This window comes from Camelus bactrianus, chromosome 31, assembly GCF_048773025.1.
Source record: "Camelus bactrianus isolate YW-2024 breed Bactrian camel chromosome 31, ASM4877302v1, whole genome shotgun sequence".
NCBI lineage: Eukaryota > Metazoa > Chordata > Mammalia > Artiodactyla > Camelidae > Camelus > Camelus bactrianus.
Window position 1 is genome coordinate 9,707,604 of NC_133569.1, and position 11,095 is coordinate 9,718,698.

Here is an 11,095-nt window from a genome sequence, read left to right on the forward strand (position 1 = left end):
CGCTGAAAGCATTCATTCGAGCAGACTGAAAAATCATTAATTCAGGGGTGTTGTAACATGGACTGTGAGAGGTTGCACTGAGTCAGATGTTTTTTGTATGCAGAGAAAAGGTGAACAAAGTGACTTCTAAATCTCCCCTCAATTCTAAAGTGCAATTCAGTTGCTTAAATATCCATTTCACTGAGCATAAAATATGAGTCAGGAAAATGAGGATTTCCCTTATAGTCTTGTTTGTGCCTAATGACTTGGTGGAATTATTAACAGACCACCCTTTGAATCTCAAAAGTGTCCACTGTCACTAGAGAATGTTAATTCCTTTTTTAAAGTTTATTAATTCCTTTTTTAAAGTGATATGCTTCTAGGAGTCTGTCAACCAGCTCCATGGAGACTGACAAGCTGGATTCTATGCCTGAAAATAATAATCTCTTTGGTTTTCCTTCTAAATGTAGGGTTTGATGTTACTAAATGTTAGTGTCATGTATTGCTCCTCTCAGCTACAACCCTAAACCTGCCAGGCCTGATGTGTTGCATACATTTTGTGTAGGTAAGAATGAGAAAACATTTAAGAGAGTAATTTCTAAAATCAAGGCAAATCAAAGGATTTAGGAATTTACCTGAATACTGGTTGTTAAAGGTTATAATGGAGGAATCATACCCAAATTCAATCCCTTGGAGGATTGAAGCCCCACCACTGGTGCATATGTTAGGGCTTCATTTCTTCTGATGAATTATAAATACAATGTTGAAATGCTAATTCTCATCTACGTCCTAGTCAACAATCATGGTGTGACTAAAGATTTAGAAAAGGGACTTGTCAAATGTGCAGATGACCTAAAGTTATGATTAAAATATAATTTGTTGGGAAACAGGTTAAAGATTCTTAAAGTTCTAAATAGGCTAAAACAAAAAGCCCACTCAGAAAAATACAATTTAATGTAGATAAATTAAAAGTCTTACTTTTAGCTTAAAATGAAACCAAAAGGATGTATGAGAAAAGACAGGTGTAAAATTGTTCACATGACGAACCCCCCGGAGCGCGGGCACGGAAGACAGACGGCAGGCGGCTGGAAGGCGGCTCCGCCCAGTGGGGTGGGGGTGGCGGTGGGGGTCCGGGGCAGCGCGGCCGCGGTGGGCGCCGCCTAGTGTTGGGTTCCTCTTGGAGGGCTCCTCCGCTCCTGGGGCGCGGGGTGCGCGGTGGCGGTGCTGGGAGGCGGGGCGCCGCTAAGGGGAGACGCCCTTCGGCGCTAGCGGACCCGTGGGGCTGCCTGGCGCGCGGGGCGCTCTGGGACTTTTAGTGGCGGAGGTGGAGCGAGCTGCGCCGCACGCGGGGCCTCCGGCTCAGGCGGAAGCATTTACGGCTCTGCCCGGGCTGCACAGGACCATTTTCTCCCAGAGAGTCTCACCCTGTTCCTGGCAGCTGGCAACAATTATGGGCAGATAGCCGTCTTTAGCTTGTCTGCTGCTTTGAGCTCCGAGGCCAGAGAGGAAAGTAAGAAGCCCTTGGGGACCTTCCAAGCCCACGATGGGCCTGTCTACAGCATGGTCTGCACTGATCGACATCTGCTCGGTGCTGGGGATGGGGAGGCAAAGGCCTGGCTTTGGGCAGGGATCCTCAAGAAGGGCTGTAAGGAGCTGTTACTCCTTACATCAGCCCCCACACAGGACCAGCCTGGAAGTACCTGAGGTCAGTCCTTTGCTTCTCCTCCCCAAGGAGAAATCCCCCTTACTGGCTGGGGGAGACTGTCAGCTGCATTCGATGGACCTTGAGATGGGGACCTTCAGGCGGGCCCTCCGGGGCCACACCGACTACATCCACTGCCTGGCATTGCGGGAGCGGAGCCCCGAGGTGCTGTCAGGTGATGAGGATGGGGCTGTGCCGCTTTGGGACCGCCGCCCGGCCAAGGAGGTCCAGACTACGGAGGTCTACAAGCACGAGGAGTGCTCGAGACCCCACAGTGGGCCCTGGATCGGATGTTTGGCAACTGACTCAGACTGGATGGTCGGTGTAGGTGGCCCAGCGCTCACCCTCTGGCACCTCCGATCCTCCACACCCACCACCATCTTCCCTATGCGGGCACCACAGAAGCACGTCACCTTCTACCAGGACCTGATTCTATCAGCAGCCAGGGTCACTGCTTCAGCCAGTGGCAGCTAAGTGAGGAGATCAAGGCCCAGGTGCCTGGCTCCTCCCCAGGGCTGCTAAGACTCAGCCTCAGCCAGCAAGCATCAGCCCAAGTGCAAGATCCTGACAGCCGCAGGCAACAGCTGCAGGTTGGATGTCTTCACCAACGTAGGCTACCAAGCTTTCTCCCTGTCCTTCTGACCTCCAGCGACACCCCCACCTCCATCTCAGGTTTGGAGAGTTTTTCTTCTTTTTTTATACAAATAAAATTTCAGGCTTTTCAAAGAAAGGAAGAAAATAACCTAGGGAATTATTTGGGATAGTATGATCCAATGGTGTGATAAAGACACTAAGAATGGGTAACATTTATGTTGAAAGAAAATTAAAATGTCCAGACCAATAAGTGAAAGAGTCGCATGGTGTTTTACATTGTTAGGACCATGGATGGTACTGTGTTCAGCTCTACAATTTAAGGTAAAATAGACCGAAGTATATTAAGAACAAATAAAGAGGCAAAAAATGCATAGCTGGGCAAACAGAGATGTTAGGGAGGTAAAATAACAGCACAACAGTAACGATACTATACTGACTGCACCATTGATAAAGCAGTGCTTTCTGTGTGCTGGAGACACTTTAAGTAAGTTGTCGGCTTTAACTCCTGCATAAACCCTAGGAAATAATACTACTGGTTCCTTTTTTCAGATGAGGAATCTGATGCTCAGGAAAGTAAGTTGTCTAGGATTACTTCCATACTAAGTAATTGAAGGCATTTGTGTAGAAGAGAGAAAGACATCCTTTCCAAAGGGAAAGGAATAGAAGCTACAACTGGATGCAAAAGAATAAGTCCTAGTATTCATAACTGCATTAGAATGAAACTGCCTGCCTGCCTACCAGCAGGTTCTCCTTTGCTGCATGTAATCATGCTGAGGTGAACCGAAAGGAATAGAATTTACAGAAAAAAACGTTCCTGTGCTGATTGGGAGGTGGGGTTAGGTAACCTTCAGGTTTCCCTCCAACGTTAAAGTCCATGCTTCTAATTTTGAGAAATGGGGTACATTTTTTACCTTGGTATTATACAGTACTTAGATCAGATAAAATAAAATCAAATTGAAAAAGTCATTCAAGCAGTTTTGCTGAACTGACAGGTCTCTTTAATCAAAACAGCTGTTCCAGTTAATCTGTGTAGATGTAGCCATTAATCTATTTCTGTAAATGTCACATTTCACTTGGGTTTTCTATTTGTAAAAGCAATTTTATGAATATTAGTAGCAAAAATATTAGCAAAGTCTTTGCCCACAGGTTTATGGAGTATAGTTAGTTCACAGTCTTTCCCTGCCCCGCTAGACACACGCAGGAGCCGGTGCTGCTGAGCCGGACGAGCCTCCGACAAGCTCATTCATAACTAAGAGAGAATCTCAGCCACTTTGGCAATAGAAAATAAGAATTCTAAACCACTTCTGGAACCTGTATCCTCCCTGAAATATAAATTCCTCAAATCTTACATGAGGCCTGTGGTAATTAGAAGGAAACCTTTCAACTGAATTGGCCCCACATGGGTTTTGTATAGCTAACCAGTTTCTTTCCCCTCCCCTTACCCCTTTTTTGTCAGTTTTCAGTCAAATTCAGGTGATTAAAAAAAAAAGAACAATAACCTTGGGTTGTGCTCATGAAGCTACAATAGAGAAACTGGAGGAACCCAGAGCAAATACTTGTTACTTGGGGAAGTAAAACCACAAAACACTAGGGTTTCCCTGATAAAAACAAAAAGATGGGCATAAAATATAGACAAGGTGGGCTCATTCATTTCGTTCTTTTTTTTTTTCTTTTCTTTTTTCATTTAATTCTTTTCTTTGTTCTTTTTTTTCTTTTTTTGTAAATGTGTGTGTCTATAGCTGTCAGTAGCTGAACAGTTCAAATCCTGACCAAGTCCATCCTTTATTTTGTACTCTTACTGTGTTTGTCTCTTCTGTATCTCTACTTTATTGTGTTACCTTAGAATTATTTGTGTGTCCATTGCTTAATATCCGTTTCCTCACTAGACTGCCCTATGAGGGTAGGTATAATGTCTGTTTTTGCTCACCTTTATCCCTAGAGTTTCAGCGCAATGCTGCCATGCATGGTGCCAGTCAATAAGTACTCAGTGAATGAATAAATTAATGAATGCAACCTTGGAGAGCAAATTTTGATTAACCACATGCTTTATAAATCATTTACACAGGAAAGCTGCAGGACAGACTTTATTTTATCCAAAGAATATCTTTGCAGAAAAGTTTAAGGAAAAACCATTCTCACACTGTTGGAGAACACTACCATTAACTGTGTCATCTCTGAAAAATAAAAAGGACAATAAACAGCCCACAAATCAGCCTGAAATTGGCCAAAGTCTAAAATGTTTTTTCATTCCTAATTTATGTGATTTTATCACTACAATCTTTTTTGGAAAGCCAAGCTAGATTTCTGGCTTTTCAAATTATACTTCCCAAGTTCCTCTCTAACACACAACAGGTATGTCTTGAGTCACCATGCAATGAGATCTGACATCAGGCAATGTGGATAACACTGTACCACATCTTAAGAATACTTTCCATGAGGCATACAAAAGAATAGCATGACGCAGATTTTGCTGGCTTGCTTAAGTGGTGCCTTTAAGCACTTCCTGTAAGCTGAAATGAGCAGGGAATCTTTCACCACTGACCTGCGTGCAATCTACATGATGTTCATTACAACTGTTACGGAATAGACAAGTCAAAGCCATACCCATATTCACAAACTAGAATACTTCACAGATCTGATTTGATATAATGAAAATTAGAGGGTATTTTGTTTTATAGTAAATATTTCAATAAAATGATATAGCTCTGATTTCTTGTTCTGTTACAACTTGTAGCCCTTCTAATGATAGACAAAGGAAATTAATATATTTTGGGAAAAAATTATATACTAATTTTTCTTACTAAAGTTATAATCCTGTAGCCTCAAGGGCCTGGAATAATGGCATTCACAGAAGCTATAATGTTTTGGTAGGTATGTGCTATCAGCAAATTTCCTAATTGTATTCACTTGCAATATTGTAGAAGGGTAATAAAACACATCAGATTGCACTTAATGCATCCTCGGTGGCCTGGGAAATCCATTTTTATATGTTCATATAGGACTTCGTTTTTCCAAAGTACGATCTCTTTTGCATATAACTGTCACCTCTCTCATAAACATTAGGATATGTCCCAGGTTTTTATGTCAGGTAGGAAAAGCCTTATCTCTCTTATTTCAGGAAGATTTTTAAGAATTCTTCAGATCTGAGATGCTAAGATATATTCTCTTGCAGATCTTTTCCTTTTCAAATAACTCTCTGAAGGAGGAGGCCCTGCCCAGCAGAACTGCTCTCAGATTCTCATTGAAAGAATTATTCACATTACAACAGAATTAGCTGATATGTCTTCCTTAAAGTCTAGAGAAATCCATTGCATAACATAATCAAGCGTGTCTATCAAATCCAAGACAGTACACATTTTCACCAGGATTTGTTTGTGGTTTTTTGTTTCTTTATTCTTTTTTTTTTTTAACTAAAGCCCATACTTTGTTTAGATTTCCTTAGGGTTAGCTAAAGTTTTTTTTTTTTTTTTTTTTTTTTTTTTTTGGTCCAGGATCCCATCCAGAATGTCACATGACATTTCCTCATCATGTCTCCTTAGGCTTCTGTTGCCTTTTTTGATGACCTTGACATTTTTGAAGAGTGCTTGTCAGATATTTTGTACACAGTGCCAAAAATGAGATTTTCTGATGTTTCTTTCTATAATGATTAGACTGGGGTTATAGGCTTTGAGGAGGAGACCGCAGAAAACAATGCCATTCTGTGTTACTTTCACAACACCGATAAGCAGACACACTGTCAACATGACTTACCACTGTTGACGCTGATTTTCATCCCTGGCTGCAGTAGTGCTTGTCGGGTTTCTCTGCTGTAAAGTCCCCTTCTGTTCCCCCTTCCAATACTGTACTCTTTAGAAAGACAACACTTGAGATTGGAGAGTTACGCTTCACCTACTTGAGGGAGAAACATCTATAAAAATTATTTTAAATTCTTCTACACAAGAGATATATTCACTGGGATCTAAAATAATTTTAAAACAGTCTTCATCTGATTACTAATAAGCTATATAGTGCTAAGAATGTCACTTAGGTTTGCTGGGTACAGTTTGGAAGGCAAATGTTTAAAATTATTTTTAAATAGTTGTAATTTTTTAAACATAATGCTATGTGCCAGACTTTGTTATTAGGTGCTTAATAAATCTAGTCTCATTGTCACCACAGCAACCTTATGAGGAAGGCAGCATTATCCTCATTTCATACATACAGATATTTGAAGCTCAGAGAGGTAAAGTAGCCTTCTCAGTTCACAGTTACAGCCCATCACATGCTGAAAGCCAAATTATATACATGTACATGTACACACATACACACACACGGGCATTAATACTATGAAATAACACATTTCCTTATAGAACGAAGGCAGAAAGCATGCCAATGATTCTTGTTTGTCTTTTTTTTAAAGAAGGGAAGACTTGGCTAATTGGAGATTTCTAATTTTGCCCCATTTATTTTCCATCATAAAGAATCTAAATAGCTTCCCTATCACCACTACCACGACAGCTGGTCATTGCCTGGTTTGAGGTGTCCAGTTCTCTAGGCGTTGTACTCATTTGCGTGCATAAGACTCCTTAATATAAAGTCATGAGAATGTAAGAGGAGTGTGTATTTTAAGAGAATGTGAATTTCCCAGTGAGCATATTTTATTTCTAGGCATAAATATGTGTTTGTTTATATATCCACATGTTCTGTGTTACAAGACCATTATTCTTGCTCAGCAAACATGAAATTTCTCATGTTTTTACAGAACCAGATTTCCACTTATTTTGCTAAGGCTTGCATGACTACCAGCACACACATATTCCTAATACTAACCAGGAAGTTCCCTGTGCTGTACAAAGTCACAAAATAAATCATAAGGCAGGATCTACTTGATAAATGCTAACGAGTGTTTCACATTTCTTATTACAAAATGCAATGCTTACAAATGTGTAATGACTCAATTGAAAACACAAGGCCAGACTCAGGTTGTTTAAAAGGAAAGAAAATATGCCACATGAGACATACAGATCAGCAAATATCATTTGATATACCTCTCTTAATAGAGAGGGCTCTTGGCACCTAACAGATTCCTCAAGGAAATGATTAATGCCTTTATTTTCAAAATGGAACTTAATTTTTTAAATGGGATTCACTTAATTTGCAAAACCAAACAGACTTAAAAGAATCAAGTCATTCCTTTATGTAATACAAATAGACTTATGCAGTATGTATCTTGCCTGAAAGTACCAGTGTATATTTTTACATGGTTGGAACCTTCATTGTAAGGTTTACTAATCTTTGACTTAATATGTAATTAGACTGAATTCTCAAACACAATCTGTACTATAAAACCTGTAAGCGTGTGGAATACACCAATGAATGGAAGACAGAATAGGGTTCTTTACCTGCATCTGAATTAAGAAATTTTGAAGTGCTTTAGGACTGTACTTTCCTCCTCTTATTTGAAAAGATGGAAATGGAGTCATTCTCATTTTATGCAATATTGGAAATTACTCAAAGTCTCCATATACCACAAATACAGAAACATTTTCAGTCATAAGTTTATATTTTTTCAATAATACTTATTATCTGAGTATAGCACCCTTGTAAAATCCTCAGTTCTAAAATACCAGTGTTATCTTTGATGAAGACCTGTTTTATTTTATTTGCCTAAGTGCTATTATGACTTTCCCCCTCAGAATTGTATATTTACCTGATTCTCCAGCTGCTTTCCCCATCCTTTCATCTGTTGACCTTATTACCCTATTACTTTAGGTAAGTGTCAGAGCTGTGAGGGCCACTCTCCCTACTGAGGTGGGAAGCTCCATGAAAAAGACCAGCAGGTCCTCTACTCTCCTGACAGCACTATCCGGTTCCCTGGTCCAGCGGCTTTATCTTAACTTTTTGCCTCTGAAAGGGCTTACTTCTAGGAAAGTGGAACTCACCCCTAAAATTCTATTGATTCCCTGAGCTAACTCCTGATTGGCCCATTTGTAGTGCTTTATTTGTATGGAGCTCACTCCTGATTGGTTATTTCTATCACTCCTGATTAGTCCATTTCCCTCACTCCTGATTGGTCCATTTCTACAAAGCTTGTTCCTAGTTAGTCAAGTTTTATTATACATTATTTGCATATGATGTTGCAAAGTGTAAACTGGCAGCCTATAAAAGCCTGTATAAACCTACAGATGGGGTCCATCGCTGGGAGTGTTAACTCCTCTGGGCCCGCTGATGTAATAGACCTGAGTTCTCCAACTCTCTGAGGGCTGCTTTGTCTCTTGCCCGGATCCAGGTTGCTGTCACAACTAAGCTATAACACTGAGCTGTCACATGCTTTTCTGCAACACTACCATCCCAGCTTCTGATCATTCACCCTTTCATAATGCAACTGCAGAGTTCAAAACCATTTTCTTATTATTACTATTTTTGATGTCCTTCAAAATTTGACAATACCTTTCTATCATCTTGTTAGTCTCTTTTCCTATCAAATTCCATTCCCTACTGAGTAGCAGGACCTATAGCACATCTACTTATGAATCGTCCATCTCTCCATCCATTTATTCAGGAGAGACACAAGGAATTTGCTGCAGAATAGAATGTATGGAATCAAGGAAGAAGAATAAATCACGATATTTTAAAAGAACAGTTTAGGTAGGGGTAGAACATAGAGAACTGTGGAGAAAATTTCAAAAGATGAAACTAGAGAGGTGAGCAAAGCCCAGCTTGGTAAGCTGTGGAGTTTGATCTTCATTCTGAGGGTACTTAGGAGCCCCTGGTGCATTTAACCAGGAGAATGGCATGATTAGGTTTTGACTTTTGGAAAGTTCTGGTTGCCCAATGTAAACACACTGGGATAGATATTAAGATCTTGCAAAGTTATTTCATATATATTGTGGTATATGGTCATAACTTCCCTAATATCTCTCTCACATGCCTTCCTGCTCTCTTTGCTACATTAGCTCCAAAAGCATTTAATCCTGGTTTTATACTCTGCAAACCTAGGTCACCCATTCACCTTTTGTTTTATAACTTAGTTTTCTGTAATTTTTTAAATAGACTTTATCCTTTTAGAGCAGTTTCAGATTCACAACAGAACTGAGCACAAAATACAGAGTTCACACGTAGCCCTCCCCACCCACACATATATACTCCCTTACCTTCAACATGCCTCATCAGTGTGGCATATTTAGTACAATCGATGAACCAACATGGACACATCCTTCCTGTAATTCTTAAATAAAATTTTTTAAATGTATTTCTTTTTTTGAATAAAAAGAATAAAATCATCTGAGGATTGTGGACTACTGCAACCTAATTTCTGTCTGTAATTCACCAATCAGTGCTTTCAACATCAGCTTATCCACAAAGGTAGAATGAAAGGAAATAAGAAATAAAAATTGATGTGAAGTAACTGACAACCACACGATAAAAACGGGTTCACAACTGGTCTTGTTGAAAGGTAACTGTAAGTGGTAAAATGTGGTTACCAAAGGAAAAAACTCTGGTCCAAAATATTTCTCTGAGGTTTCTTTATCTACTGATTCCATTACTATTTATAAAGGCCTATTCACATTTATCTCCCCTGAGGACACTTATTTTGAAAAGTAATGGAAATTTTAACATGGTCAAGTCCCCATCGTGGCCATTTCATTCCTGCTTATTGGCGTTTGCCCTCAGTCTAGATATACTTATTTTTCTTTAAAAAATAAAGCTGATATTATTTTGGTTATAAAAATGGCACGCACTTGTATTGTACAATAAAAACAACAGGCATAAAAGACAAAATGTAAAAAATATTCAATTCCAGCACTAAAACGAACCCTTAGCCTTGTGAATGTTTTGGGTGTGCTCCTGTCAGTGGTTTTACACGTATACTTACAAATACACATCCAGCCTCCAGTACTCTCCGCACACAAAGTCAGGGCTGTAATATGTACAACTTTTCTAAAATGAGGACAGCATCTATGTACAGAATTGAGAGGATACAATAAAATGACACCTTTACATTGTCTGTTCTAGGCTTGGTACATATTAAATGCTCAAAGTATTAGCTATTATTTTCTATTGCTATAATTTTTCAGGTATATAAGCTTGTTCATTCAACATTTCATAGGGATTTTCTCTTGTCAAAATATGATTTTTACCAGCTATAGTCGTGGTGTCGCTGAAGACATGGCCTTTCATCATCCAATCCTGCATTTGTGTGTCTGCTGGTTCTGCCAGTTTCTGCTTGTGGGAGCGTGTATGTGGCTTCCTCATTCAAAGCTATGGATAGCACTGTTCACCTTTCAGATTTTTTTTAACATTAGAGATCATGTATGCAAGGTCTCATAGTACATACCAAATAAATAATTATATCTATTGTTCCCAGTGTTCCTGTTATGATACCTGCAGTGAACACGGTCATGTATATTACTTTTTCCTTCTTTTCAATTATTTCCCTCAGAATGACTCCCAGAAGTAGGATTACTTCAAAAAGTATAAAAAATAGTTATGTTCTCTGTGTTTACTGTTATTCTGTTTTCCATTAGGTTTGAACCAATATATAATGTAACAAGCAAAACCCCTCATACATTTAAGAATGATCCTGTACCTGTTTCATTCAAGTCCAGATCCTCTGCTCATCAGTTAAGAAAGGAAGACTCTGGGATGGATTTTATTGCAGAAATTCCAAACTGCTGCGAATTGAACAGCTGCTGCTGACTCATTTAACATTTGGAAGACCACCAGTCATCTGAGCTCCAAACAGCTTTCAGAAACATCTGGATTTAAACTTATAGCCTAAACATGACAGGTTAAGTAGTATAGAGTTACAAAATAGCTTCCTGCCTTAATTCCCAAAAA

The 11,095-nt window shown here is 39.5% G+C and overlaps 1 pseudogene; it reads left to right on the forward strand.

Annotated features, from left to right (window-relative positions):
• The first annotated feature begins 1,017 nt into the window (after positions 1 to 1,017).
• On the forward strand, positions 1,018 to 2,323 carry LOC141575688 (THO complex subunit 6 pseudogene; annotated as a pseudogene).
• The last annotated feature ends 8,772 nt before the right edge of the window (positions 2,324 to 11,095 follow it).